This window comes from Ostrea edulis, chromosome 9, assembly GCF_947568905.1.
Source record: "Ostrea edulis chromosome 9, xbOstEdul1.1, whole genome shotgun sequence".
NCBI classification, from domain to species: Eukaryota; Metazoa; Mollusca; class Bivalvia; order Ostreida; family Ostreidae; genus Ostrea; species Ostrea edulis.
In genome coordinates, this window is record NC_079172.1 from 5,872,660 (window position 1) to 5,900,628 (window position 27,969).

At 33.4% G+C, this 27,969-nt stretch overlaps 1 long non-coding RNA gene across 12 annotated transcripts in view; it reads left to right on the top strand.

Annotated features, from left to right (window-relative positions):
- Positions 1 to 27,969, top strand: part of LOC125659838 (uncharacterized) — a 48,832-nt gene that overhangs the window by 11,490 nt on the left and 9,373 nt on the right. For 5 of the 12 annotated variants that reach the window (XR_008798366.1, XR_008798369.1, XR_008798372.1 and 2 more), the window contains 4 exons: positions 2,291 to 2,398; positions 7,072 to 7,132; positions 8,224 to 8,288; positions 21,939 to 22,103. This is a non-coding gene — a long non-coding RNA (uncharacterized LOC125659838). Of the gene's footprint in view, positions 1 to 2,290; positions 2,399 to 7,071; positions 7,133 to 8,223; positions 8,289 to 15,516; positions 15,570 to 17,152; positions 17,263 to 17,693; positions 17,951 to 17,978; positions 18,204 to 21,938; positions 22,104 to 27,969 lie in introns of those variants that run through there. The other 7 variants (XR_008798371.1, XR_008798376.1, XR_008798377.1 and 4 more) reach the window with 7 other exon arrangements.

Genomic DNA, 27,969 nt, shown 5'->3' on the forward strand with positions numbered 1-27,969 from the left:
CGCCCCATTTAGTCGCCTTCTATGACCAGCAAGGAGTGCTGAGGACCTATTCTAACCCGGATCCGCACGGGATAAGGAAAAAAAAAGAAGAAAAAATATGAATATCCAAAAGAATGCAATTCTACAAATGATATAGGGAGTAAACTATTTGTTTTACCCTCACCATGGACTGGTTGGGACATACGGAGTTCTCTCTTCCTCTCCATCATTCTCAACCTGTCATTTCATTATTCTCTCATTCCATCACAATTTTCTTTACTCTTATTTTTGCTATATATGCTTGTAGATGATGAGTCAATATTTAAAGTCTCAAATCTTCAACAAATTTATTGCTCTTAGACTTTGAAAATTTCTAATAATCACAGTTGTTTTGCTCCCCCAAATTTTTTTTGCTCCCCAAAATTTTTTAGGGGAACATATAATCGTTGTCATGTCTGTCTGTCCTTCTGTCTGTGTCTGAGCTCTTATCTCCTAAATCTTTCATTAGCAATTGATGAAATTGATCACAAATGTTCCTTGAGATAGGGACTTTTGGACCAAGGTCATTTTTGAAAGGTCAAGGTCACGGAGAACATATACTTTATATAAGTAAAAAGTTCTGTATACATGTATATAAAGAGAGAGAAAAAGAGATTTGTTTTTTATCATAGCAGTGCAAAGTTTCACAAAGAAAAATGAGTATGTAGGAACATTAAATTTGTTTTCAAGATCTGATGGAAAGTTTGATATAGACAGAATAAAATGAAAGAAGCTTAATTGTTGTATGACTAAATGGCCACTGGAGATGTCGTAGGGGTGGGGAAAAGTGAAAAATCCATATATACATGAATTTAACTTAAGAAAAACAAGGCTAAAATTAAAAATGAGGGAGATAGTTGTGTAATGGAAAGGTTTCCTTATGTAGAATTGATATATTGTATGGAGCTGTGGGACACAGTAAGGGTGAAAGTCAAATAGCAGTCTGTCAAAAATCTCCGTCACCCACATCAAAGTCAAATTAATAAAGACTCACAGACACAGAATAGGGCATAACATTGTTGGTACATGTGTATCTATATAATTAATAACATCTTTTATTTTCTTCTATAGTTGCCTTATAGGTATACTTTGTCAACCACCTAGCACCAAATACGGAAGTTCCGAGTTCCCCAACAGTTATTTCGAATCCCTTTGTCGAACTCTTCCGTAAATCATGACGTAAAATATGATGACAGTGGGTACATTTGCTAATTACTATCATTGTATTATTTCTTAAAAGATGATATCCAGAGTTTCTGAGACCATTCTATCTCAGGGGAAAGGCAACTTTAGTGAGTTTATGAATATTGGATAACAAAATGGCTCAAACAGATATTGTTAATTGCCATCTTTCTTTGATAAAAGGGTCACTCATGTAGAAGAGGAAACGAATAATGATTTAATAGCCAATTTGATAATCTTATTCAAACAAATTATGCTTGATATGGCCAGAATGTGCATACCAGTGATTGATATAAACAAAAGTTACGCTTTCATTACATTAATCGTACGTAATCGTTATGTACAGTGCCAGTCTACGATATAATGTATACATTGTGTACCCACCATACGTCATAAAATGCGAAAGAGTTCGACAAAGGGAAATAACTTTTGGGTAACTCGGAACTTGCGTATTAAATACAGTTTCCTAAAATAATGTGTATCCTGAGAATATTGAATGCAATTAGCTGTTCAGTTTCAGTTCTTGGCATTTACAGTTGCAGAGCTTATAAATGAATTATTTCTCAACAAGAGTAAGGTGAGTCAGGCGAGTCATTTGGCCCGTGGGCCTCTTGTTCAGAAATCTTGTTCCCACTCCTGGCATTTTCCAGGGAACACATGTAATATACCATTCAGATAACGGAAGTTTTTAATGATTGGGTGTTTAAGCTTCTTGATTTTTTTCAATATGGACTAATTATCAGGGACGTGTTAGATATGATGTTAATACTTAATAGATAAATTCATCATCATTTAATATTGAATTCATCATTTTGATCTTTAAATTTCATATTACAAACGTTTTATGTGTATAAAAGCACATAGCAACACACCATTACCATGCGCATCCTAAGGTAAATGACATTTTTAGGTCACCTGAGTCACGCAGGTGGTCTATTGCTATTGGTCTGAGTCTGTTGTCCACACGTCATCTGCTGTGCATTAACAATTCAACATTTTTAACTTCTACTTGATGACTTCTTTTCCAATTCTTTTAAAATTTGGTTTGAAGCATCTTTGCGACAAAGGGGGCATAAATTGTAAATTTCAGGACTCCTGAACCCCCAGGATTCTGACGGACAGGGCAAAAACTGTCAAAAATGGACCAATTTTCAAAATATCTTCTCCACAACTGCACATCTGTAAGAACCAATAAATGGTTAGTCATGAAGAGCAGGACAACCTCTACAAGAATTGCAGATTTCATGACTTCAGGGCAAGGTCGAACTTGGCATATATAATGTTTATGTATAAGACATTGAAACATCATGAAACATATCTTCTTTAGTGCTATTAATACTAAATTGAAACTGCATGGTTATTTAGAAGGAGCAAATAGCCTTTTACCAAAATTGTAAATTTCATGATCCCAGGAGTGGGAGTTTTCAGGTACCATGCAGGGTGGGGCCAAAATGGTCAAAGTGATTAAATCTCATATCATTTGAAAGACTTCTTTAAGTTTGCTGATATTATATAAAAAGTAAATGCAAATTTAGAAAAAGCTGAAAGAGATGTACCAAATTTGTGATATTTGCAATCCTAGGTAGGTCCAAAATAGTCTCAATGTTGATGTAACATATATTTTAGATTATGATGTAAAGCCTTTCATCAGTATGGGCACTTTAGGGGTCATTATAGTGTTTTTTAAAAGAACACATTTTGTTTTATACCATGCTGCTGAATATTAGGATTTAGCTTTGATATGCCGAACAGGAAACTTATTTATAGATTTAGCAGCCCAAGTGATACTTTTAACTAATATTCAGGCGAGCGATAAGGCTTGTGGGCCTCGTGTTATGTTTCCATCTAAATATCATTTATGATATTCACAAAAATGACAACCAGAGTTTGAAGTAGCACTAATGGACAATCAACCTGCAACATTTAAGGTAATTCCCCAGACCACGTCAAATAACGTTAGAAACGTTATTCACGAGTCACGAACGTTATCACACATTCAACGAACCCGATGGCATTTTGGTGAATTTTGTAGACCATAATAGGACTGATTGTTTGAAAGCAAACAACAAAAATTTAGAATTAAAAAACAACAACATACGAATCGCAATAATACAAACAAGCCGGTTTTATACGAGACAACGCTTGGGAGAGAAAATGCTTATAGTTATATACATCGCGAAGTCGTAAACTCTCCATACACATTGTGTTATGACACACAGTCGTTCAGTAATTCCCGTGAGATTTCTGCAAATATTACAGATTATGATGTTAAATCGTGTTGCCAACTTTCAATGTATCTATTGTAGGCCATTTCTTTTGTGTGATTTCTGATCATTAATGATGGGTAGAAATATCGAATCTCCTATTCAACAAAATGCAAATTTTTGTGTGCTACATATACTGACAGTCACATATTTTTGTTATGTTTTCCCTATAATTTATGTAAACCTGAAAGAATATGATCGATGTTGTCATGATCTTAATCAAATATATGCATAATCTAAAGCTATACTGACATTGTAACCCTCCCCTGCAAATTTTTTATATTCATTTACACGACGAAAATCGCTCTCGAGGCCCTCCGAATCCATAATAAATGTGCATGTACATGTACAATGTATGTGGATATCTCTGTTGTGTCTAATGATTTCAGGGTGTTCAATTTAAATCATACGCTGACAGATTTGTCACATATTTAGGCCCTATCTAGACTAGGCCTAGGTGTCGTAGGTCTGTGTTCTTGTACTACAGTATGGATCATGGATGTTGTAATGTAATTTTCTTTTATCTAAAACACTTTTCTGGCCGGACATGACCTTTACTGATGTTTTGATTAAAACGACTCGGAATGTACGCGGTAGTTACATATTGTTAACACTCACATCACATGGCTGTATCGTATTGTTAAAAACTAGCAAGAACTAGAAATTACCAAGTGGGCAAGGAATGCAGAATTTGGGTGTTTTAAAATATTCAAATTTCCCAAAATTTGTAACTTGATAAGTTAGCATTCTCTGAATGAGCGATAAAAATGTAAAAATCATTCTGATCTACATCACTTTGTTCCAACTACATCTGGTGACATAATTTTATTTTTTCATCTATTGTGACGTCATGTCAGTGTTCATGTGACGTAGGCTATGGATTTAGTAAGCTCCATAGTAAAGTTAGGATTTTTCTAACTTCAAGCCCGATCCCTAAAGCTTATGGCAATCAATGAAAGTGGTTTTTAGCTATTTGATGTTTTAAACTGTTTTTCAAAAACCCCCATGTAATATTTCTTGAAATGGTAATTATACCTGCACTTTCTAAAGAAAGTTCGGGTATATTGTTGTTACCCTGGTCCGTCCGTCCGTCTGTCACACTTTCTTCTTCCTCAAACTGCTCTTTTATTTCAAGTGGTAACCAATTGATCTTTTGGAATGTGATAGGTGGTGTACTAGCTGTAGATATATGATAAGGGTTTAGAATATTCAATTTTACCCTGGGGGCAAAACGGGGGTCAAAAAATGACATTTTTTCAACAAAAACCTGGTTCCCAGAACTCCTCCTACATTTCATGCAGTAGCCCAATCATCTTTTGGAAGATGATTGGTTGGGTCTTGTAGATGTGGAATAAGGTTTTGGAATTTTCATTTTCACCCTGGGGGCCAAATGGGGGTCGAAAATGATGCTTTTTAACACAACCCTGGTTCCCAGAACTCCTCTTACAATTTACACAGTAGCCTAATAATCTTTTGGAAAATGATTGCTGGTGCCCTATAGATGTGCAATAAGGTTTTGGAATTTTCATTTTCACCCTAGGGATCAAATAGGGGTCGAAAAATGACGATTTTGTACAAAGAAACCCTGGTTCACAGAACTCCTCTTACATTTTACACAGTAGCCTAATAATCCTTTGGAAGATGATTGCTGGTGTCCTGTAGATGTGCAATAAGGTTTTGGAATCTTCATTTTCACCCCTGGAGTCAGATGAGGGTCGAAAAATGACATTTTTTTTGCACAAAAGAATTAACCCTGGTTCCCAGAACTCCTCTTACATTTTAAGCAGTATCCAAATAATCTTTAGGGAGATGGTTGCTGGTGTCCTGTAGATGCACAATAGGGTTTCGGAATTTTTATTTTTGACCTGGGGGCCAAGTGGGGGTCAAAAAATGACAATTTTGTACCAAAAAAACCCTTGTTCCCAGAACTCCTCTTACATTTTAAGCAGTATCCGAATAATCTTTTGGATGATGATTGCTGGTGTCCTGTAGATGTGCAATAAGGTTTTGGAATTTTTATTTTCACGCCTGGTGTCAAATGAGGGTTGAAAAATGACATTTTTGCACAAAAGAACACTCAGGTCCCCAGAACTCTTTTTACGTTTTAATCAGTATCCTAATAATCTTTAGGAAATTGGTTGCTGGTGTCCTGTAGATGCGCAATAAGGTTTTGGAATTTTTATTTTTGCCCTGGGGGCCAAATGGGGGTCGAAAAAGATGCTTTTTGTACAAAAAACCATGGTTCCCAGAACTCCTCTTACAATTTATGCATTAATTAATTATAAAATAACGATTGTGGCTTCTTTGCCAGTAACACCAATATGACGAAGAGTATATTTAAAGGCAAACACTTGTGTGCGGGTATTACTGTCTTATGACAGCATCTAGTTTAGTAATGTAAATGATGAATGAAACATGATTGCAGAGATAAGAATTTTAGACATCATTTTGCAATATGCGTTTTTACAAGGTTTTTAACCTAGAGGGGGTCATTGGGCTCTCAAATTATCCGATACCCTATCTACTTCTTATGTCAAATGATTGCTGGAGTGTAAAGGTAAAACATATCGAAATGTTTAAAAAATCTGAAGGTTTTTGAAAACACAATTTTCCAGATATGGTAGGCTATGATTAGTCAAAATTTGACTACTATACGTGCATTTTCATCACCTTGAAACCAAGAACATGGTTCAGTAAATGAAAAAGTATTGAAAACAGTCAAATTAATGCAATACATTTTCTTCAATTCATATGAAAGAACATATTTCTATCGTTTAAATAAAGACAGTGCCTTAAAATGTATGTATATTAACACTGCTTGTTTTAAAGTGATATGTTCTATTTTTAGAAGTGCCTGTACTCTGGGAAAGTCCGCTAAACATATTTTTCTTCGGGAATTTGATCAATATACATCCTCGACAAAATACATGCAAATTTTGATAGAAATCTGTAGGATTTTCAAAACTAAGATGTGGTATGGGGAATTACCTTAATTCTAATATAAGTTTTTCTTTGTGTGATACTCAGATGAATGCCCATAGGTCTTTTGGTGTGTTTTTTTTTTCATGGGCAAAATGAATTTAATAATGATAGAATTCAGTGTTCAAAGTCTCAAGATTAAAACTATTTAACAATCTTAGATCATTTAATTGGATCAATTAGAAAAAGTCTAAGAATCTGGTGTCCAATATTATACAGTAAAACACACTACAACAAACATGGTTATAATGAATTCACACTTATTGCGAAGTTACAGATTTTTATGCCCCTAGGAGAGAAAAATAACCAAAATTTTAATGGATATAATGAAGTTTGGTTATAACAAATTATTTTTCACTGGCTCTAAAGGTTTGCTACAGCCACATCTTACTGAACATCACTTAAGAATAAATTTGAAATCTTTGTATTTTATATTTTGGAAAATTTTTGCTCCATGTAATTTTTTACTTTTAAATGCATTGAAAGACAATTTTGCTTAATTCACTTTGTTCAGATGCAATTCATTCAGTGCATTTCCTAAGTGTTTAAAATACCACTTTTCATATCACCTGATCAAACCGACAGCTCATTTAGTTAGCTTTACTGATTGATGTCTTTCTATGTGTAGACTGCTGACATGTTCGACTTCTAAGAACCTCGGAACCAATTTCAGGTGAACTTGACACAAGGTAATTGGATGAAGGGGATTTACATTTCTTCAGTAGAAGTACTATGCCTCCTTCCAAGGAGAGATAATTAGGAAAGAGTAAAAATAGGGTGTGTTTGAAAAATCTTATTCTTGAAGAACCACTTGATCAGAAAATCTATAGCAAGCATAGAGTTCATAAAATGGCCTCCGGGACAAGGTAGGAGCCAAAATAGGGGTTCAAAGTTTTGGAATAAAATCATTTTGGAAAATCTTCTTTATAAAAAAAAAATACTGAAATATGCTAGTATCCTTGTGAAGTGCAGATTTAAGTTTGTTTTCTGTGATCCCAAAGTCTTGACAGGGATTACTTAGGAAAAGATTTTACATACTGTAGGAACATGTTGAAAAATAAATTGAAGATCTTTTTCTTAAGACCCAAATTAGAGCAATGCATGTCAAATAAATATGAAAGCATATCCTCATGTAGTGAAAATTTAAAGTTTGTGTGCCAAGTATTTGTGGGGCCACCAGAGGGGGTTTATTTTAGTTTTGCATAGTAATATATAAGAAAATTCTTTATAAATCTTTCCAAGAACCACTTTAAGGTATAGTATGAAATCTTGATATGCAAATTTCCATATGTAATGTTAAGATTCAGTTTTGTTTATATACTCATCACTGTGACCCCTTGGTCCTTGGTGGGGCTACAAAGGGGTTTTCAATATGGTATTTCTTGTTTCACATTGGAAATTAAATGCATGCACCTGTACTCAGATGAGCAATGTTGCACATGGCTGGCCTCTTGTTTTCAGTGTTTGAAAGCCAAAAAAGGATGATTGCAAAAGAAGTGAAAATAGAACGAGAGCAAAATTATCCTGATATAGAGTAAAGAAAAAATCTGCTCTGTTTTGTTAAATAAATCTGTCATACCAAATCCAAAGAAGTTTGTTGCTAAGAGATCATATCCCATTTCCTTAAAAAAAATGCATTGAAAAGATGTTGAGTGGAAAAATTGACAATTCAGAACATTCCCCTAAATGTCAAATATGCCTAAACACTGTGATATACTACAAATAGAATTTATCTTGGGTTCACCTATTTATTAAATAGGGGGTGTTGTCTGTTTTGTAGAAAGCGTGTCTGTAACCAATGGCAGTATGTAAATACAGGACAATGACTCCAGAATTCCTCTAAAGGTACTCAATACCTTGTCAGCCCTGTGAATCTCTCCCAGGTCGTAATGAAAGATAATGGGAGACACATGCCATTGTGTCCATGTACTGCATGTAGCAGATTATTCACCTGAAAGTTTGTGCAAAGAGAGATAACTTTGACTTGCAATATTTCTGATGAAGAAAGAGAGATAACTGAGATAAATCAATCTCTATTGTTTTTCTGCTGCATTTGATCTTTTTAAATGGTAAGGTAAATGAGAAGTTTCAAACTTTTTTGATGAAAGTGAATTTTGAAATGTCATAACCAGCAATCATGGGCTAGAACACTGTACTAAGTTTTGAGGTTCAATCTGATTAAAATCAGATCCTTTGAGTGATCTATGTGAGCCCGTGAATCAATTAAAGGATCAGATTTTAATCAGGTTGTAGTTAGGTTTCATCTGTAGCACAGATATATATCCATAGAACAGAGCTGATCTTGATGAGTCACGTTTCACAATATTTTATATTTATAAACTATTTTCATTTCAACAGAATTTATAGCTACATGTATTGAACATTTCGTTTTGGCTACTGATAATACACTGATAATATGCTCATGGTAGGTAAACAAATGCATTGATATGGATGAAACTAGTATTCTCCTAGGCTGTGATAATCTTTCAAGAATGATGACTATTTTATAATTCACTTTTGGTTCATTTATCCTTATTATCTAAACAAAACTAGAATTTTAAACCAAATAAGTAGGATTTCTGGATCAATATTTCACTAAACATATTGATATACATGTTTGGGTAATTTAGGTTGATTTTTATGCTGGCAGGGGCATATAGTGATAACCTTTACCGCCCTTCCTTCGTTATGATTCAGTTTCTGCTCGCTATCTTTGCTAAGGATGCATATATATTCAACTGAGATACATCATGAGAATATCCAGGTCAAGTTTTTATTCTGTTTTGGATGAATAACTTTTGACAGAGATGTTCCATGTCTCTTGGTCTCAGAAAATTTCAAACAATTCATAGTTTTCACTCATTTTCTTAGTCATACATTAGACATTTTGAATTTGAAATTCAGGATAGAGATTGACGGTTCAAGTTCGTATTTGGTTTTGGTCAGATGATTTTTAATCCCTTGTTATTTGAAACAACAATTCACAGTCTCCGCTTATTATCTCAGTCATACAAGGCCATTTTGAATTGAAATTTGGGATATATAGGTATATCATGAGAATGCAGATGTATGGGTCCAGTCAGTGGCAACTTTATGTCCCTTAGGTGGGGGCATTTGTATTGCTCCAACACATCTAGTTTAAAAATGTATTTCATATATTCAGTGGCAGATTTAGAGAAAGAGGGAGGGCAGCTTTTCCCCCCCCCCCCTTTTTTTTTTGCCAAAAATTTACAAAATAGTATGAGTTAAACTTCAGATTTGGCACCCAAAATGACTGAGTATTTTTGCTAATACTTGACTTTCACATGATGCCCCCCCCCCCCCTTTTAAGAAATCCTGGATCCACTATTGATATTGTCCGAGCCTTAAACATGTTAAAGCCTATATTAGAATCAAGAAAATCACAAGGACTCAATGTATGCACCATATAAAATTTAATCTTGATGAAAGATCTATATTTAAATTTTATATTGGCATTAATTTATTGGCTGCCATAACACTCGAACTTTTAAACTTTACAGACTTTACAGGAATATTGTTTTATTTTATAAAAGAATTTGTATCTGATATCTACAGTCAATTTGTAGTACATGACATCAAAAGTAATGCAATTCCTTATCAATTTTACTCAAATACAGTTAAAACTTATTTTTGTTAAAAAAAAAAAAATAGAACACACAGACCACACCTTTGGACAAACAAAAGTTTTCATTTACATAGTTTATTGGTGGAAAGGTAAATATCTGGATTGATTCAATGTAAAGTTTGTTCATTTTGTCTGCTTTTAATGTTTTCTAGAGGGAAAACTGATGCATGAAAAATAGCTCACTGAAAATGGCCAGAAAAAGTCCTCTTTATTATGTCATGCTTTGAGACAAGAGTACAACTGTCAATTTTTGGTTGGCAAATAGAACCCACATCATATTATATTTCTTTGATACTATTTAGGCATTGGAAATGCAGATACCTTTCTGGAATCGCATCATCTGCCCATTATCACTTTCGTTGTGACACAATATCTTCAATAGTTTTCAACATAAAGCTTTTATATTTTGTAAAATGGTAGGTAATCATTAAGGAGGTATGCTACACCAGAGAAATGTGATATGGATGAAAAGTGGAGGATATGTACAACAATATTTTGAAATTGAAAACTTTCAAATTTACTTTATCTATAGTTTTAAAAAATGCAGTTTTAGTAGAGAGCAATCTGAAAATGTTTAAAACCCCAGCTGGACTCGAACACACGATCTACAGTTCAGCAGTCAACATGCTAACCTATTGAGCTACTCATCTAGGCGATGATTTTAGAAATAAATAAACAAATATTGCTGATATTTATATTTTCATCCATGTTTTAAAAAGAATTAAGTCGGCCATCATGACGATGTAGAGTGTACCTCCTTAAAGAAAGACACTGAAAGATTTTGGGGTTGTTAGGTCAATGAATGATCAATGTCACAACAGACCTTTAATCTCACAACTTTACTATGCTTTCATTATCACACAACAAGTTGAAAAGTTTTAACATAGACCTTTCAAATTTTATACAAAGGTAGTTGATGATTAAAGAAAGACACCTTTAATAGTTTTTAGTTCTTGAGATCAAGGGTCAAGGTTATAGCAGACCTTTCCACTAAATTCACTACACTTACAGCTCTCGAATTCTATCCTAAGGTAATTGATCTTAAAATAAACGTTTGGGAAAAGATCACAATCACTTCTGTCATTACAAATATCAATGAATTCTATGTCGCTGATACTAAGTACATGTAATACTTGAATTAATTAAGTTCTCTGCAAGTCCCTTTCTGATTGGGTTGTGCTCTCTAGTTCTTTTTGGAAGGGGGGGGGGGTGTTAATTGTATTTGGTTCGTCTTTTTGTCTGTTCTCAATTTTAACCTTCCCAAGTTACTGTTCATTTTAATACACAATACTGTGAAATCTTTATTCTGTGACAATTTTGCAGGACAATTTTGTCCCACTTTTGCATTCACCCTAAGCTATAAAATGCCACTTTGGAATTATATCCCCCTTGATATTTACATTCATGAATGCCTTGTCAATAATATTAATCCTTAGCGTGTTAAACTCTTAGGAACTCCTGCTTACATTGCAAAAAGCCATACTTTGTGTAAAAGTTATTAGGAATATAAAAATCCGTATTTTTTTTTTTTATTTTGCTAATTAAATGCTGTATACTGTAAACTGTAAAAGTGGTTATTTACTTGGGGAAATTGATATTAATTACGCGGTCACGTAATAATCGCGTAAATTTCCCCCATGTGTATATTTATGAAATTGCTGATATAATATATATTATATTCAATTACCGCTTATTTTCCCCCATGCGTAATGTTGGGCGTGGAAAAATGTGTAATCAACCCCCAGCGTAAATTTACAGTGCACAAATTACTCCCATGTTATCTATATATACCCTATAATACAAACCACCTTACTAGACATTTTTTCATTCAATATTATCCCCTTCTTAAGATCTACCCCTACTGACAAGGATGCAAGAGGCTGATTAGAATATGATAAAAGTAAGCATGACAAATATGATTAATATTCAACAATTTTGTTTACGTTTTTGTATCAGCTGTCATTCATTGTAGCTGAGTATGTTGTCGCTAAATTAATGATGAGCTCTTTATAAGGAACACCAAAAAATAAGAGTATTTTCCTGTAGAGATGTAACAGTATGTAAGTAGGACATATTTACCTTTAGTCACTACTGATTGAAAATCAACTCCCTCTTCTTGCTTTTTGGTAGCTTTACCTGGAATAATTTTTAGCATTGTATTAGTTAAACATGTACATTAGATCAAGACTGAACATATTACAGTTTTCAACTCTTGAATTATTGCCACTCAATTCCTCGCCATTTTTGTTATAACACCGCATAGGCTATTTGTATATTTATCTGAGTGAATTATGAAAACAAAGAAAAATTAAAGATGCCTTGCAATGTTGCACTGTGCATCATTGTCATGCGTCAAATTTCATTCCAATCCAAATTAAACATTCACAAAATTGATTTTATCTCAAATTACAAGGTGATAAGACATCTTACACCATCGTCTCCGTCAAGCTGTATTCTAATGTGCTATTGTAGCTGAAATTGCATTCACACACACAAAGACGCACCCTATACATTTATAATAACTTATTTACGCTATAATACAAACACTGGGACCTAATGAATTTAAAGTCTTCTAAAACAAATGTTCAATGCTGACTTCACAACAGAAGAAAACAATAAATATGTGGGTCAGGCATATAATCGTGTACATCTATAGTATATGATTTTAGTTTGGTTTAATGAATTGAAGTGGAGGATATTTTAGGACTTCTGTTGTACTAGATAACTAGGTGAGATAGACTTACGAGTTTATAGGTATATTTATTTTGAACAATAAGAGATTATGAGAAAAGTGAGCAAAGTAAAGGGAGGTAATTCATGAAACTGCATTTGTCATAAGGAGGAGAAAGTTATTGTCCTTTGATTGAAATTAAACAAAAAATTATAACATGTTTTATTCATGCAAGACTTATGAAAATGTATCCAAAAATAATCTCAATAATTTTTGGGAACACTACATGTATGTATGAAAAATTGCTTCTTCATGCAGTTTACAGGAAGTGCAAATTTTAATGGTCCCTGAAATATACTGTTGCTGCCACGTCTGTTAGTCTGTCCAAGCTCATATCTCCTAAACCTTTCATCAGAAATTGATTATAAGCTATTACAAATATTCCTTGGGACAGGGACTTATGGACCAAGGTCATTTTAGAAAGGTCATGCAAGGTCACTCAGAATATATACCTTATATAAGGACAATGTTCCTTATTTCAACAGGTATTGTTCATATATATCACACACAAAAGTAACCATCAAATGGTTTTCAGACAAAGGTCACTAAAGGTTATTTTGTAAAGGTCAAGATCTCTCAGAACACATACCTTATATATGAAAATAACTTCATTTTAACAATATATTAACATTTGTTAATTTTTTGGACCAAGATCTCTCAAGGTCATTGTAGAAGGTCAACTGATCACTCAGAACATATACATGTACCTTATATGAGGAAAAGGTTCTTATTTCAACAGTTTTTGAACAAGACTTTATCATATATTACACAAGTAATAGGCAAATGACTTTCAGTCAAAGGTAACTCAAGGTCATTTTGTAAAGGTCAAGATCACTCAACATATACCTTATATATATATAAAAATTTAATTCAACAATATTTTAACATTTATTGATCATTGTGCAAATTATTGGTCATATGAAATAGTTCATTCAGTTTAGATGCAGTTCGGGGAACATCCCTCAGTTTTACTGATATTCTTGTTTATTTTGTCTTGCTATTAAACTAAATAAGTGGTGTTCTAGACTACATCACAGGAGTTTGAAGTTTTATTAATTAAATTGAAAAAATTATCCATTGTCTTCTAGACTATAAAAAAATGGTTGGTAATTTTTTTCTGGAATTTCATTTCAATTTCATCAATAAACTTCAGACTGCTGTGCTTAATGTATTGAATTCATCTTTTTAGTACATTTTTTAATTTAAAAATGTTACTTACACTTTTACCTGTCAAATTTTTTTTTAAAATCACCCTTGTCTGATTTGTCTGTAAAACTGCGAAGCATTAGATTTGTTCATTGTATAAAGTACACAGTATTATCATGTAAATTGAGATGTTGAAGAAGATCAATTTGAGGACTTTAATACAAAGGTTTGGCTAGTATTTGATGTGCTAATTCATATAATTGTTTTATTGAATGAGAATTGTTGCTGTCAGTTTCATTCAGAAAATTGAAGCCCTCCAGATATATTTCAAATCCTGACAATTAACAAAATATTCATCCCATTTCTACTAACCCAAGAATACATTAACTTTTTTTTTACCTTTAAATGAATTTCTTAAGGCAATGTATTAGGGTAGTTTTATTGAAGCCTACTTCTTCAGGCATTTCTTGTAATGAGGAAAACGAATATCGCTCCCCATCCCCCAATTCCTTCCAATTTTAAAAATGTCAGAGTGATTATATTGTATTTTCAAGTAATTACGAACAACTGATTGACTGGGTGAAGTTTCAATATCTATGAACTGTTACAGATTCTAAATCTGTCAAAAACTGTAGGCTTTTTGAACAAATTCAAAACAAGGGGTAATATACACATGCAGTATATCTTAAAAGTCCACACAGCATGCAAACATTAATTCGCTCACCAATAAGATACATTCTATTCTGCAAATTGGGAATTTTTTTTCAGCAATATATTTTTGCAGATTTATGTGAAATTGCTGAGAATATTTTTTGCATTAATTTCGTAATTTTTGTAAATTCCTATGGATGCTAGAATTGAAATAACTTTTTTTGTAAATCAGTCTCTTTAATCTATAAATCTCATGCAAAAATTATACATTGAATACATACATCAAATGATCATAATGTTGAAATGAAAGATTGCTGTAATATATATCATTCATCTAAAAATTTATGCAGACACTCTAAATCAACAGTCATTAAATTTCATTCTTTAAAATTTTTATATTTAATTTTAGTATAAATTTATTTCTACAAATATTATTGCCAATCCATTAGATGCAGTAAAATATAAATAAACATTTTCCAGATTTACGATATTCTATATTTATAAATTCTGTTCTTCTGAAATTAATTCATCAATTCGATATTATTTACCGGTAAAAGCATTTATCATATATCTTTAAATTGTTAGTCATATGAATGGTTGTAATTATGGACAGACCTCTCAGGATAATTGAGATATGATCAATTGTAATTAAGAAATAAATTTTATTTTGAAAACACATATAGGTAGAAACTTTTAATTCAACAACACTTCACGCAAGCACATTTCATAAATCGTATGAATCGATCTTCATAAATTATAGTTGTATCAAAGGCAAAAACATCAATGTAAATATTAGGTAATATTCACATTTCCCATGCTTTTCCCTGTGATATCATTTCCTCATGAATGTGTTGCAGTTGTAAACATTTAAACAATAAAATCCTTTCTTTGTTTAATCGGGTGAGGAAGTCCAGGCAAGCATTGCAGAAAAATTCATAACCAGCGTTAGCAGGTTATACAGAATTTTTCTGCCTGTATAACTTGATAAAACAGCAAAGAAAGGCATTTTATTATTTTCATGTATTTATGATATAAAACTAGATTTAAGTACTAAAATATCATATCATTGACCCATTTATTACTTTAAACGGAACAGCCATTATACACATACCCTTTGACCTTGATGATGCTCCATATTTGATATTTATATTTACATGGACAAGTGGTACTAAAAAACCGAATCGAACTAGTTTGCAACAAACATGTTTTCGTTGTTGAGGATGAAAGTAATATAAATTTCAAAAAAAATAAAAGAGAAATGATTCAATTAATATAAATATTACACTTATGAATACAATGAAGGTAGAAAGCAAATATACAAAATAAACTTCATTTTTAAAAATATATGAAAGTATATGAATTGCAACACTTTATGCCTGCATACTTTTAATGGGGGGATGTTTGAATGGAACTTCAATAGTTAGAATAGCCATGATAAGTCATATTATTATGCAAGCAATCCAATGTAGTGCAGATTTCATAATTATCTAGGGTTGGGCTTCAATAGGGATTCAAAGTTTTACATGAGTAGCAGGGCCACACTAAGGCATTCAGTATGCAAATGTTCCAAAGTTGTGTGAATTAAGGTGTTTTTTTCCCATGGATGGACTCTAGGGTTAAGTTGGGGCTGATCATGTGATTGAAGTATGTTATGTCAGAAACTCAATGTCATAATATTGGCTTCTGTTGCTGTAGCTAGCTATGACATCATGGCCAACTAAACTATAATGTTAAGTCTTCGAATTCTGCTAGGCTTTGATGTTATAGCTCTTTGTACATTGTGATGTCAGTGGTAAGGCTCCCTTTGTACATTGCGATGTCAGTGGTAAGGCTCCCTTTAACCTGAGCGAATGAGAAAACCACTGAGACAGAGTTTTTTTATGGATTTTTTTCTATTTTTTTTTTTATTTTCTCCACCAATTCTCCTTCTTGAATGTAAAAACATTGATACTCGGAATAAACTGATTTTTATAGTTCTTAAATATTGATGATAAGCATCAAAGGTACTGTTTTTGTATAAGGTAATAAATGGCAGTTTTGGTAGTGCAAGCTAGAGCACAAAGTTAAATATCGCTGCAGTTTAGCATTGAAGTAAGCTTGAGTACTTCATATTCCCATGACGTATTAAGTCGATGAAAATAGTTTAATCTAAATGTGTTTTGAAGAAAATTCGTTCACGTGTTTTCTCATAAAATCAGATTTTGTTTGTAACAATAGTGAACAGGAATTTACATAGTAATTATTTTCACGTATTTTGGCTAGACCTCAATATTTGAAAGACATGTCTATAATTTGAATGAATGAGAAAGTTTAGAAGGACCGTAATGGTGTAATGTTGATCAGTTTTCACCACTTTTCAGGGAAGGTAACTCTTCCATGCCCATAACTCTCATTATTGACAAGAACCCTCACATAATTTGGACAGATTGGTATTGAGGATTCTCTTTACTACAATTTTACCAAGTTTGATCGGAAAATTCATTGACAAATGCTTTCATGTTATTTTTTCCTGCATATCCTTAAAATCTTCTCCAGAACAGCAAGACCATATTGATAGTTGTATTGATAGTGAAGCATATTTATCTATATAAAGAGGGTAAAGATCTTCTGAAGAACAGCCTTGGCACCTCCTCAAGGTGACTCAGGTGAGTGTTGTGGCCCATGGGCCTCTTGTTTCTATCCTCTTATAATTAGAAAGGGAGTTGATTTGGCATTTAAATCATGTTAATTTGGCTTTGTTTGATTTTGAGAGAAAATGCATGGGTAGTCCTGGTACATGTACCTATATCAATTCTGTTTATGGGTAATCAACTTAAAACTGTGCAGTATATATGTGTATACTAAAGAATATAATAATATCATATTATGATAGACCAGTAGTGTCAACATTTTTACAAAATGCTCTTTGTTACTTGTGTGACATGAAATCAGAAATCACATTTTATACAATAAATGTTTACTTTCTTAAATTAAAAAGAAAAGAAGAAATTCTTTCATGAAATTCATACAGTAGTATTTTTTTCCTGGCCTTTTTGCAAATATTGACAATATACCTCTATGCATTTGTACATGAAAGGTGAAGATAATGAACAGTGATCAATCTCATAACTCCTATAAGCAATACAAAATAGATAGTTGGGCAAACACGAACCCCTGGATATACCAGAGGTGGGACCAGGTGCCTAGGAGGAGTAAGCATCCCCTGTCGACCAGTCACACCTGCCATGAGCCAATAATTATAAGGTGCAATGTACATGGATTTTTGGGGAGAGATGTAGAAAGAACACGTTAACTTCGAAAACATTCTACCCCAAAACACTGCAAATTTCAGAGGTTGGTGAGCATATATATTTTGATAAAGAAACTAAATGAATTAAAATTTTAAACTGAAATTAAGTTTATTAAGTACATTATATATCAAATAAATTATCTGAAAAGTTGCATGTCAACATAGATAAGCTGCATGTCAACATATAATTAAGTTGCATGTTTACATAATCTATAGAAAATTGCTTTTCGGGCACAAAGTATGCCACCAACTTCACTGTGATTGATACTTTTTATAGTACCTAAGGAGCTTCATCAGGTTGTCTATTAATAATCCTGACTGACAATTTTATCTCTGAACATATTGATTGCTTTATTACTCCGCCCCTACATTACACACTGTAGTAAATCGGCTGAGTCTGCTGTTTGTGTCTGCTCTAGGTAGCAGGGAACAGTTTCACACAATAGGCCTGGTCAACTTTCTTAAAAAATGGAAATACTCCATATTTGAAGTGATATTACATGTGTAAAAATGTATAGAATAGTTTTAAGATACGTGTAGCTGATCGAGTGCTTAATGAAAAAGTTGATATGCAATATGTATGTGTCAGCATGTATCCCTACCATATCAATGGGTGCAAATACAAACCTAAGACACGAATGGGGTCAGTTGCTGAAGAAATTAATTAAAGGTGAAAACATGCATGGTCCAGCAAAAGGTCTGTAGTTTAGATAGGGAAGGTGGATGGCCCCATATGAAAGGTAAATTTTTAAGAAGGGTTGACAGGGTTCTTGATTGTGCACAGTGTCTAAATCCCATCGCACGGTACTGTGATGGTGTGGGGGTAATGCAGATTAGCCAAAATGAGAGAAAATCAAAGCAAGAAAGGGGCACCTGCTCAGAGCATGTTTTGTGCACCAGTATTTATAGATTACATGTAATTTAGGGTCATAATTTATTAACTACACTAATATGAAATACAAGTATTGACATAAAAGGGAAATATGATTTTTCATTAGTCTGGCATAATCTGACTTTGATATATACCCCGTACCCACATGTTTCAGAACCAAAAAAACTTGCCTCCTGCCACCCTAACAGATACGTGCTATCTGTTAGGTTTTACATGTTAATGGGACTATATGTATATACCCCAGTGGGGTTAAATGAGGAATACAAATTTCTAGGTTGGGACCCTGTCTCTTAAGAAATTTAAGTATTGGATGAACAAAAGTTTTTAAATCAACAATTCAAGAACTCCAATTAAATCCTTCAATCTTCATTACTCCTGGACACTGAATCAAGACTGGGTATTACAAGAAATTTCAGTATAGCAAGGATATTTTAAAATGTATTCATCATTATTTATCTATTGACGAATTTTAGGGAGTTTCATTAATAAGAGCTGACAAAATGACATTCTTTCTGACATTTGTCTTATTGAAGTATTAGTATCAAGACGGAAAGATGTTTTCAATAATCCAGGGGCGTGGGTAAAGGAAATCAAGTGTCAAAAGGCTGTATTTTTAGGTCACCGGTATATTCATTCAGGTGACTTGTGTTTGATCATGGCCCATTGACAATTGACGATTTTCAACTCCTCTAAAACTACTGGACTAATTCTACCACCAGACTTAATATGTATTGGTATAATTATAAAGGGAGTAAAAACTGCCGGGAATGATCTCCCCTTATTCTCTAGAGATGAAAGGCAAGGCCAAAGCCTTACAAAAAAAATTTTGATTTATTTCCACATGAACATCTAGAATGCAGAGTGGATGCAACTTTACAATAAACATGGAGGTCTGTGCCAGTCTTGGGTTTATGGGCCTCGTAACGGCTCATATTCTGCAAATGCATTATATCGTTGAAATTTCTTTTTTCTATGAAAACATCAAGCAAACAAACTGGATGCACCCCTGTAGACCCTGCAACCAGTACGTCAGTACTATTATAGCCAGGAATCATCATTTCTATCCATTCATACTGTCTGTTTTCTCAGTACAGTCCTTGTTTGGGCTATAACTTTGAAATGTGGAGACATTAGAGGCCTGATGTTGAAGGTCATTGACTAAGATCAAGGTCACCAGTGTCTTATCTATTATTTACTGTTAGGAAATCACTAGAAGTGTGTCAACTTGGCACAAAGTCATGAACCTGAAGATTACAGGTCACTGGACACTAGGATTGCAAATATGGCCAGACAGACTGAATAATAAACCAAGGTTATTTGGTGTAGGTGAAGGTCACTGGTTAAAACAAATACAAATATATATATATATATATATATATATTATATGTGTGATGGAGAGACTCTAAATCTCAAAGGTTGCAGATAATCAGATTGTGTGTCGTGATTTTGAACCAAAATGAAGATCACCAAAGAAACAACTGAAAAATATATATCTGCATGGATCTTAATTTTGTAATAGAGGATCATTAGAGGTAATGTTTTTAGATCACATGTATCCAGTGACATTGTTCAGTTATGTTTGTAATTATATTGCATTACACTGATACATCAGCATTATTGCCAAGCCCTAACACATGTAATTACAGTTAGCGATGAGTCGTCTACCATTACTGTGATGGCTCCAGGAAGTTGGGATAGTTTGATCATATCAAATGCATTTTGTTTTTCTTAATCTTATTTAACTCCTGGACATGCAGTTCAGAGCAGATATCTGCGTAAATAATTATTGAATTGATATATCATTCAGTGTCATATTTACTTTATAACATTATTGAAAAATTTTCTCTATAAATGATGCCTCACTGGCTTGGAATTTCTGTTCATGATTCATTTTATATAAAGTCAAATAGATGCACAAAATTTGATTCAATGAAAAGGTGGAGATATTGAACAGTGATCAATTTCATAACTCCTATAAGCAATACAAAATAGAAAATTGGGCAAACACGGACCCCTGGACACACCAGAGGTGGGATCAGGTATCTTGAGGAGTAAGCATCCCGTCGATTGGTCACACCCGCCGAGAGCCCTATATCTTGATCAGATAAATGGAGTAATCCATAGTCCAATTTAAGTGTGTAAAAACGGCCAAACAATTGGAATGAAACACATTGGACAGCATTTGATCAGCCTTGATTTAAAAACTTGTCATAAGCAGAACAAGCTCTTGTGTATCAAATCAATTGAGAGACATAAACACCATTTGCAGGTGATAATGAAATATCGCTACATAAATATGGGAAGTTGACAATGGAAAAGCTGAAGTAATCCTATTTGTCAATCCGGGGTTTTGTTTTTTTTTTAGTTTTTTGTTGTTGTTTTTTTTACTTTTTACCTCTATTTAGGTCAATTGAGTCACTCAGATGACATTTCTATTTGTGCCTGTTTAGCAGGCAACGTATGTCGTTCATCTTTAACATTTGAACAATTTTTACTTTGCTCTCGGGTTGAACTGCAAGGTCAATTTAGACCAAAATTTGCTGTGGAACATCTTTTAGAGATGGAGAACAAAAATTGTGAATTTCATAGTTCTGCCAGCTATGGGAGCCCTTACGGGGCAAGACTGAATCCTTTAAAAATAATACTATCTCCACAATCCTCTGGAATACTCCTGGGCACCTGGTATAAAAACTTAATTTGTATACTTCTACTGAGTATGAAAGACTATGCCAAAATTTGTGAAATTCATGGCCCCAGGGTCAAGGACTATTTGAATCATGCAGTGAAAATGCATTAAATATTTAAATATCTTTTTTACTCCTGAACATCTAGGAAACAACTAGGTGCATAGTTATATTGAGCATGGATGCCTCTCCCAAACTCATGAAATTCATGGGCTATGGATCAGAGGTTCAGACTCCAGGATGGAGTTGTAAAGATCAAATAATGAAAATGTATTTATTATAACTTCTCTATTTCCATAACATCTAAGAAACAAACAAGGTACATATTTATATTGAGCATGGAGGCTTACCAAACTCATGAAATCCATAGCCTGTGGGGTCAGCTAAGGGTTCGAGTAATATGTATTATATAGCAAAGAGACATTTGATGTTTAATAAACTTTTTCTCTATTCCAGAACATCTAAGAAACAAACTCGTTGCATATTTACATCGAGCCAGAGATCTACACCTAACGCAGATTCATGGGTCGGGTGATAATGAGTATGGAAGCCTCAGTCTACTAAAATTGCATATCTCATGACCCTTGGACCAGCAGTTCAGGCCCCAGGAAAGGAAATCACGTAAAAATTCTTTATTTTTATAAATTCTGAACATTAACTGACAAACCAATTGCATACTTATAATGGGTGTGAGACCTCTACGAAATTGTTCCAGCCCCAGAGGGGGAAGGGGGATCTCTATGGCTCAAAATGCATTACATCCACTCCTTTCTTCCTTTAACATTCTTACTAACTGAAATTGAAGGTTAATACCTCATTAACCTTTCAGCTTTTCAATTAGGCTAACCACTGCATATGGATGCACTTGACTTGAAAAGTCTTAATTTCAAACACTGTAACTGAGATCTAAAGATTGATGTGGGAATCTATTAGAATCTTTCCAACAGAAATATGATGATTTAGGTTTGATAAAAATGATATGTAAGCAATTTCTGAGGCATACAGGGGTCTTATATCAGTACTTGAATTATTGTTTAGGTACTATTGGTGTTTCAGGAAGATCTCTATATGAACAAGTGACTCAGGTGAGTGTTGTGGCCATGGGGCACTTCAGAGGTATTCAGAAAGTTAAATTATGCAAATCCACGATCTTACAAAATGTAATACCTTTAAGGCCTTTAGGCCTGAGACTTATTACCTGCATTTGACATTTAATTTTACAGCAGTGTTTGAATCATATTGACACTGAAAATTGCAGTTTTTTATATACAGAACAGGACTGTATGTCTGAGCTAATAAGATATTAAGTACAGAGTGTATGTATTAAGGGAAATTAGCATTAGCATTCAACTAGTGTGTATTAGGAGAAACTAGCATTAGCATTCAACTAGTGTGTATTGGGAGAAACTAGCATTAGCATTCAACTAGTGTATATTGGGAGAAAGTAGCATTAACATTCAACTAGTGTGGATTGGGAGAAACTAGCATTAGCATTCAACTGGTGTGTATTGGGAAAAACTAGCATTAGCATTCAACTAGTATGTATTGGGAAAAACTAGCATTAGCATTCAACTAGTGTGTATTGGGAGAAACTAGCATTAGCATTCAACTGGTGTGTATTGGGAGAAACTAGCACTAGCATTCAACTAGTGTGTATTGGGAGAAACTAGCATTAGCATTCAACTAGTGTGTATTGGGAAAAACTAGCATTAGCATTCAACTAGTGTGCATTGGGAGAAACTATCACTAGCATTCAACTAGTGTGCATTGGAAGAAACTATCATTAGCATTCAACTAGTATGTATTGGGAAAAACTAGCACTAGCATTCAACTAGTGTGTATTGGGAGAAACTATCATTAGCATTCAACTAGTATGTATTGGGAAAAACTAGCATTAGCATTCAACTAGTGTGTATTGGGAAAAACTAGCATTAGCATTCAACTAGTATGTATTGGGAAAAACTAACATTAGCATTCAACTAGTGTGTATTGGAAGAAATTAGCATTCAACTAGTGTGTATTGGGAGAAACTAGCATTAGCATTCAACTGGTGTGTATTGGGAGAAACTAGCATTAGCATTCAACTAGTGTGTATTGGGAGAAACTAGCATTTGCATTCAACTAGTGTGTATTGGGAGAAACTAGCATTAGCATTCAACTAGTGTGTATTGGGAGAAACTAGCATTAGCATTCAACTGGTGTGTATTGGGAGAAACTAGCATTAGCATTCAACTAGTGTGTATTGGGAGAAACTAGCATTAGCATTCAACTAGTGTGTATTGGAAGAAACTAGCATTCAACTAGTATGTATTGGAAGAAACTAGCATTAGCATTCAACTAGTGTGTATTGGAAGAAATTAGCATTCAACTAGTGTGTATTGGGAGAAACTAGCATTTGCATTCAACTAGTGTGTATTGGGAAAAACTAGCATTAGCATTCAACTAGTGTGTATTGGGAGAAATTAGCATTCAACTAGTGTGTATTGGGAGAAACTAGCATTAGCATTCAACTAGTGTGTTGGGAAAAACTAGCATTAGCATTCAACTAGTGTGTATTGGAAGAAATTAGCATTCAACTAGTGTGTATTGGTAGAAACTAGCATTAGCATTCAACTAGTGTGTATTGGGAGAAATTAGCATTCAACTAGTGCGTATTGGGAGAAACTAGCATTAGCATTCAACTAGTGTGTATTGGGAGAAACTAGCATTAGCATTCAACTAGTGTGTATTGGGAGAAACTAGCATTAGCATTCAACTAGTGTGTATTGGGAGAAACTAGCATTAGCATTCAACTGGTGTGTATTGGGAGAAACTAGCATTAGCATTCAACTAGTGTGTATTGGGAGAAACTAGCATTAGCATTCAACTAGTGTGTATTGGAAGAAACTAGCATTAGCATTCAACTAGTATGTATTGGGAGAAACTAGCATTAGCATTCAACTAGTGTGTATTGGAAGAAATTAGCATTCAACTAGTGTGTATTGGGAGAAACTAGCATTTGCATTCAACTAGTGTGTATTGGGAAAAACTAGCATTAGCATTCAACTAGTGTGTATTGGGAGAAACTAGCATTAGCATTCAACTAGTGTGTATTGGGAGAAACTAGCATTAGCATTCAACTAGTGTGTTGGGAAAAACTAGCATTAGCATTCAACTAGTGTGTATTGGAAGAAATTAGCATTCAACTAGTGTGTATTGGGAGAAACTAGCATTAGCATTCAACTAGTGTGTATTGGGAGAAACTAGCATTAGCATTCAACTGGTGTGTATTGGGAGAAACTAGCATTAGCATTCAACTAGTGTGTATTGGAAGAAACTAGCATTTGCATTCAACTAGTGTGTATTGGGAGAAACTAGCATTAGCATTCAACTAATGTGTATTGGGAAAAAACTAGCATTAGCATTCAACTAGTGTGTATTGGAAGAAACTAGCATTAGCATTCAACTAGTGTGTATTGGAAGAAATTAGCATTCAACTAGTGTGTATTGGTAGAAACTAGCATTAGCATTCAACTAGTGTGTATTGGGAGAAATTAGCATTCAACTAGTGTGTATTGGAAGAAACTAGCATTAGCATTCAACTAGTGTGTATTGGGAGAAACTAGCATTAGCATTCAACTAGTGTGTATTGAGAGAAAATAGCATTCAACTGTTATGTATTAGGGTAAATTAGCATAAGCATTCAACTAGCATGTATTGGGGAAAACAAGCATTAGCATTCAACTATCATGTATTGGGGGAAATTAGCATTCAACTACAATGTAGCTATATAGTAAGCATTTTCAGCATGAATAAATTTTATCTTCAAATCTGAATTTACTAGCATTCAGACAGTGCTAATATTGTGATATTTACACAATGATATTTTTGACAAACACATGGTTTAAAACTACATGTAGCAATGAAATGGGATAGGATCAGGGTTATTAGCATTTCAAACATTCAACAAGTTGAGTTCAATCTCCCAAATATTATCTCCTAAGTGAGAGACTATCATTCAAATTGAATCAGGATTTAGGAATTAATTAAACAATCAGCATTCTCGGATATTGAAAGTACATTTACGTGATAATTTTTTTATTTCAATTGTGTAAGAGAGCTAGATTACATTTTTGCACTATACCAAGGTGTCATAAATGATCATTGAAAAAAAAATTCCTTATCAAAATCTAATTAATTGCAGAATAATGTATCGCCAGAAGTGAACCAGTACATTTTTGTTGGGTCACCTGAGTCACTCAGGTGACCTAGTGCAATTGGTCTGAGTCTGTTGGGTGTAGGTGATTGAACATGTTTAACTTCTTGATAACTAGCATCGCAGGGACTAGCGGGGCATAAATTGTAAATTTCAGGACTCCTGCATCCCTGGAGTCTTAGGGTGGAGTAAAGCATTGGCCAATTTTCAAAAAAAGTTCTGTACAACCACACATTTGTAGAAATAAAAAATAAAAGTCATGTAGAGCATACATGTAGCCCTTATCAAAAATGGTAAATTTCATGATCCCAGGCATAGAGATTATTGTTAAAAGATGAGTTCAAAATTATCATAGTGATTGTATATATATTATTTGTCTTTGTTTGAAAAAATATAGCTTAATAAAAACTAGATGCCTATTGAGGAAAAGCAGAAAGGGATGTACCGTAATTGTGAATTTCACAACCCCAGGGTTCTGACTCTGGGGTGGGTCCAAAATAGTCATTAAGTGTTAATATAGAGCATATATTATTTAAAGTCTTTCATCAGTATGGGCATTTTCAGGTACATTTGTGTTTAAAAACACATCTTGTTTTATAATGCTACCAAATATTAGAATGCAGAACAGGAAAATTATAATAGATTTCATTTCCATTGGGGTTCTAGTGATACACTTTTCACTAATACTCAGGTGGCCGATAAATTGGTCTGTGGGCTTTTTGTTGGTTTACACCATTGAATTTTTTAATTTTGGGTGCCAACTGGGTTACCAAAGCAGCTTTAAAACTTAACATTTCACCATTAAAGCTGTTTTGGTAACCCATGGCACCAAATTTTTCTTACTAGGTATAAGGTACATATACAATTGACAATTAATTCATTGTGCACGTACATACAGCTGTAATTTGATTTCACTTGAGTTAATTCTCTTCAGTTACTGACTGATTATCAAATTGATAGGTACATATGTGACCAGATGAAAGTGGTACATTTTTAGGATAATGGACAGTTCTATTAGTTGAAAAATTAATTGCAAATATCAATTAAAGTGCAGATTGATGAAGTATGTACACATTTTTACTTTCAGTTCTTTGAAATGAATTACACATGTAAAATATTACATCAATCTAGCTGTTATTTTGATGTCAAAAAGTTTTGTTATAAAATTGTCATTTACTATTTCGTTGACAGAAAAAAATATTAAGGTTTATACACGTTTGGTATTAATATTTGTGTTAGAAAACCTATCCAGAGTCTCTGAATGAAGTAAAATAAAATTATTACATTATTGTCTGCCTGTTTTCAAATTGATTTCTATGTAATGCTATAGGTATTTAACAGAACCAATCTTTATTGTGATGAAATCTTAAACTTAGTTTTAATTTTATTAATTATTATGGTTAAAGTTACATACAAAACTATCATATTGCACATTTTTACAACAAAATCAAATTTTCAGATGTAGAACAAATATTACTTTAACAATGTTGTGATTTACTCAGTACATGTACATTATTTATTCCAAAATACAGTTTTTGACTGCATGCATGTCAAATCTTTATTAAAGTACATCAGCCTTTAAAGAACTAAGGCATGCTGTGACTAAGTCTATTGACAGAATGTATAACAACAGAAAATGCAAAACGCATTAGTTTTAAGATGCAGCCATTAGTTATTTCCCTATAGAGAATTAACTCTTCAAATGTAAGGCAATGTGAAAAGAATTTGTTTATACCTGAAGTGGGATAAATGCCTATCGTTATAATGGGTGATTATGTTAGGTTTTTACTGAATTTTCTCGATGTACAAAGCTAGTAAGTTATCAGTTTCAGAGAACACAGAGAGCTAGGGAGAAGACACTTTTCATATTCCTCGATCATTATCTTCCTCATTAACTTACTGTAGTTTTACTCTCAAACTTAGAAGTGCCACTAAATGTATCTCTAACACAGAAGATTTTATAACTTAAGATTGGCTTGCAAAAAATGTTAAATTAAAATTTTGTAGTGACCCATTTTAAGGATTATATAAGCATTTATATAAAAATTTAGTGAAGATATATTTCTAAGAAAAAAATTTGACTGACTAAATGCCTCAGTTTTGGCTTCGCAAATTTTCATATTATAAACAAGTTGAACGCATTGGATGTACATGTATCTCTGAGGAATTCTTTATCAATAATCTGACAAAATAAACTTGTGCAATCGAATGTTTATAAAGACAAGCTAATTACATATACCAAAAACCTACTGCTACTTCGTCCACTTTGATAGAAAAAAAAAATTCATGTAG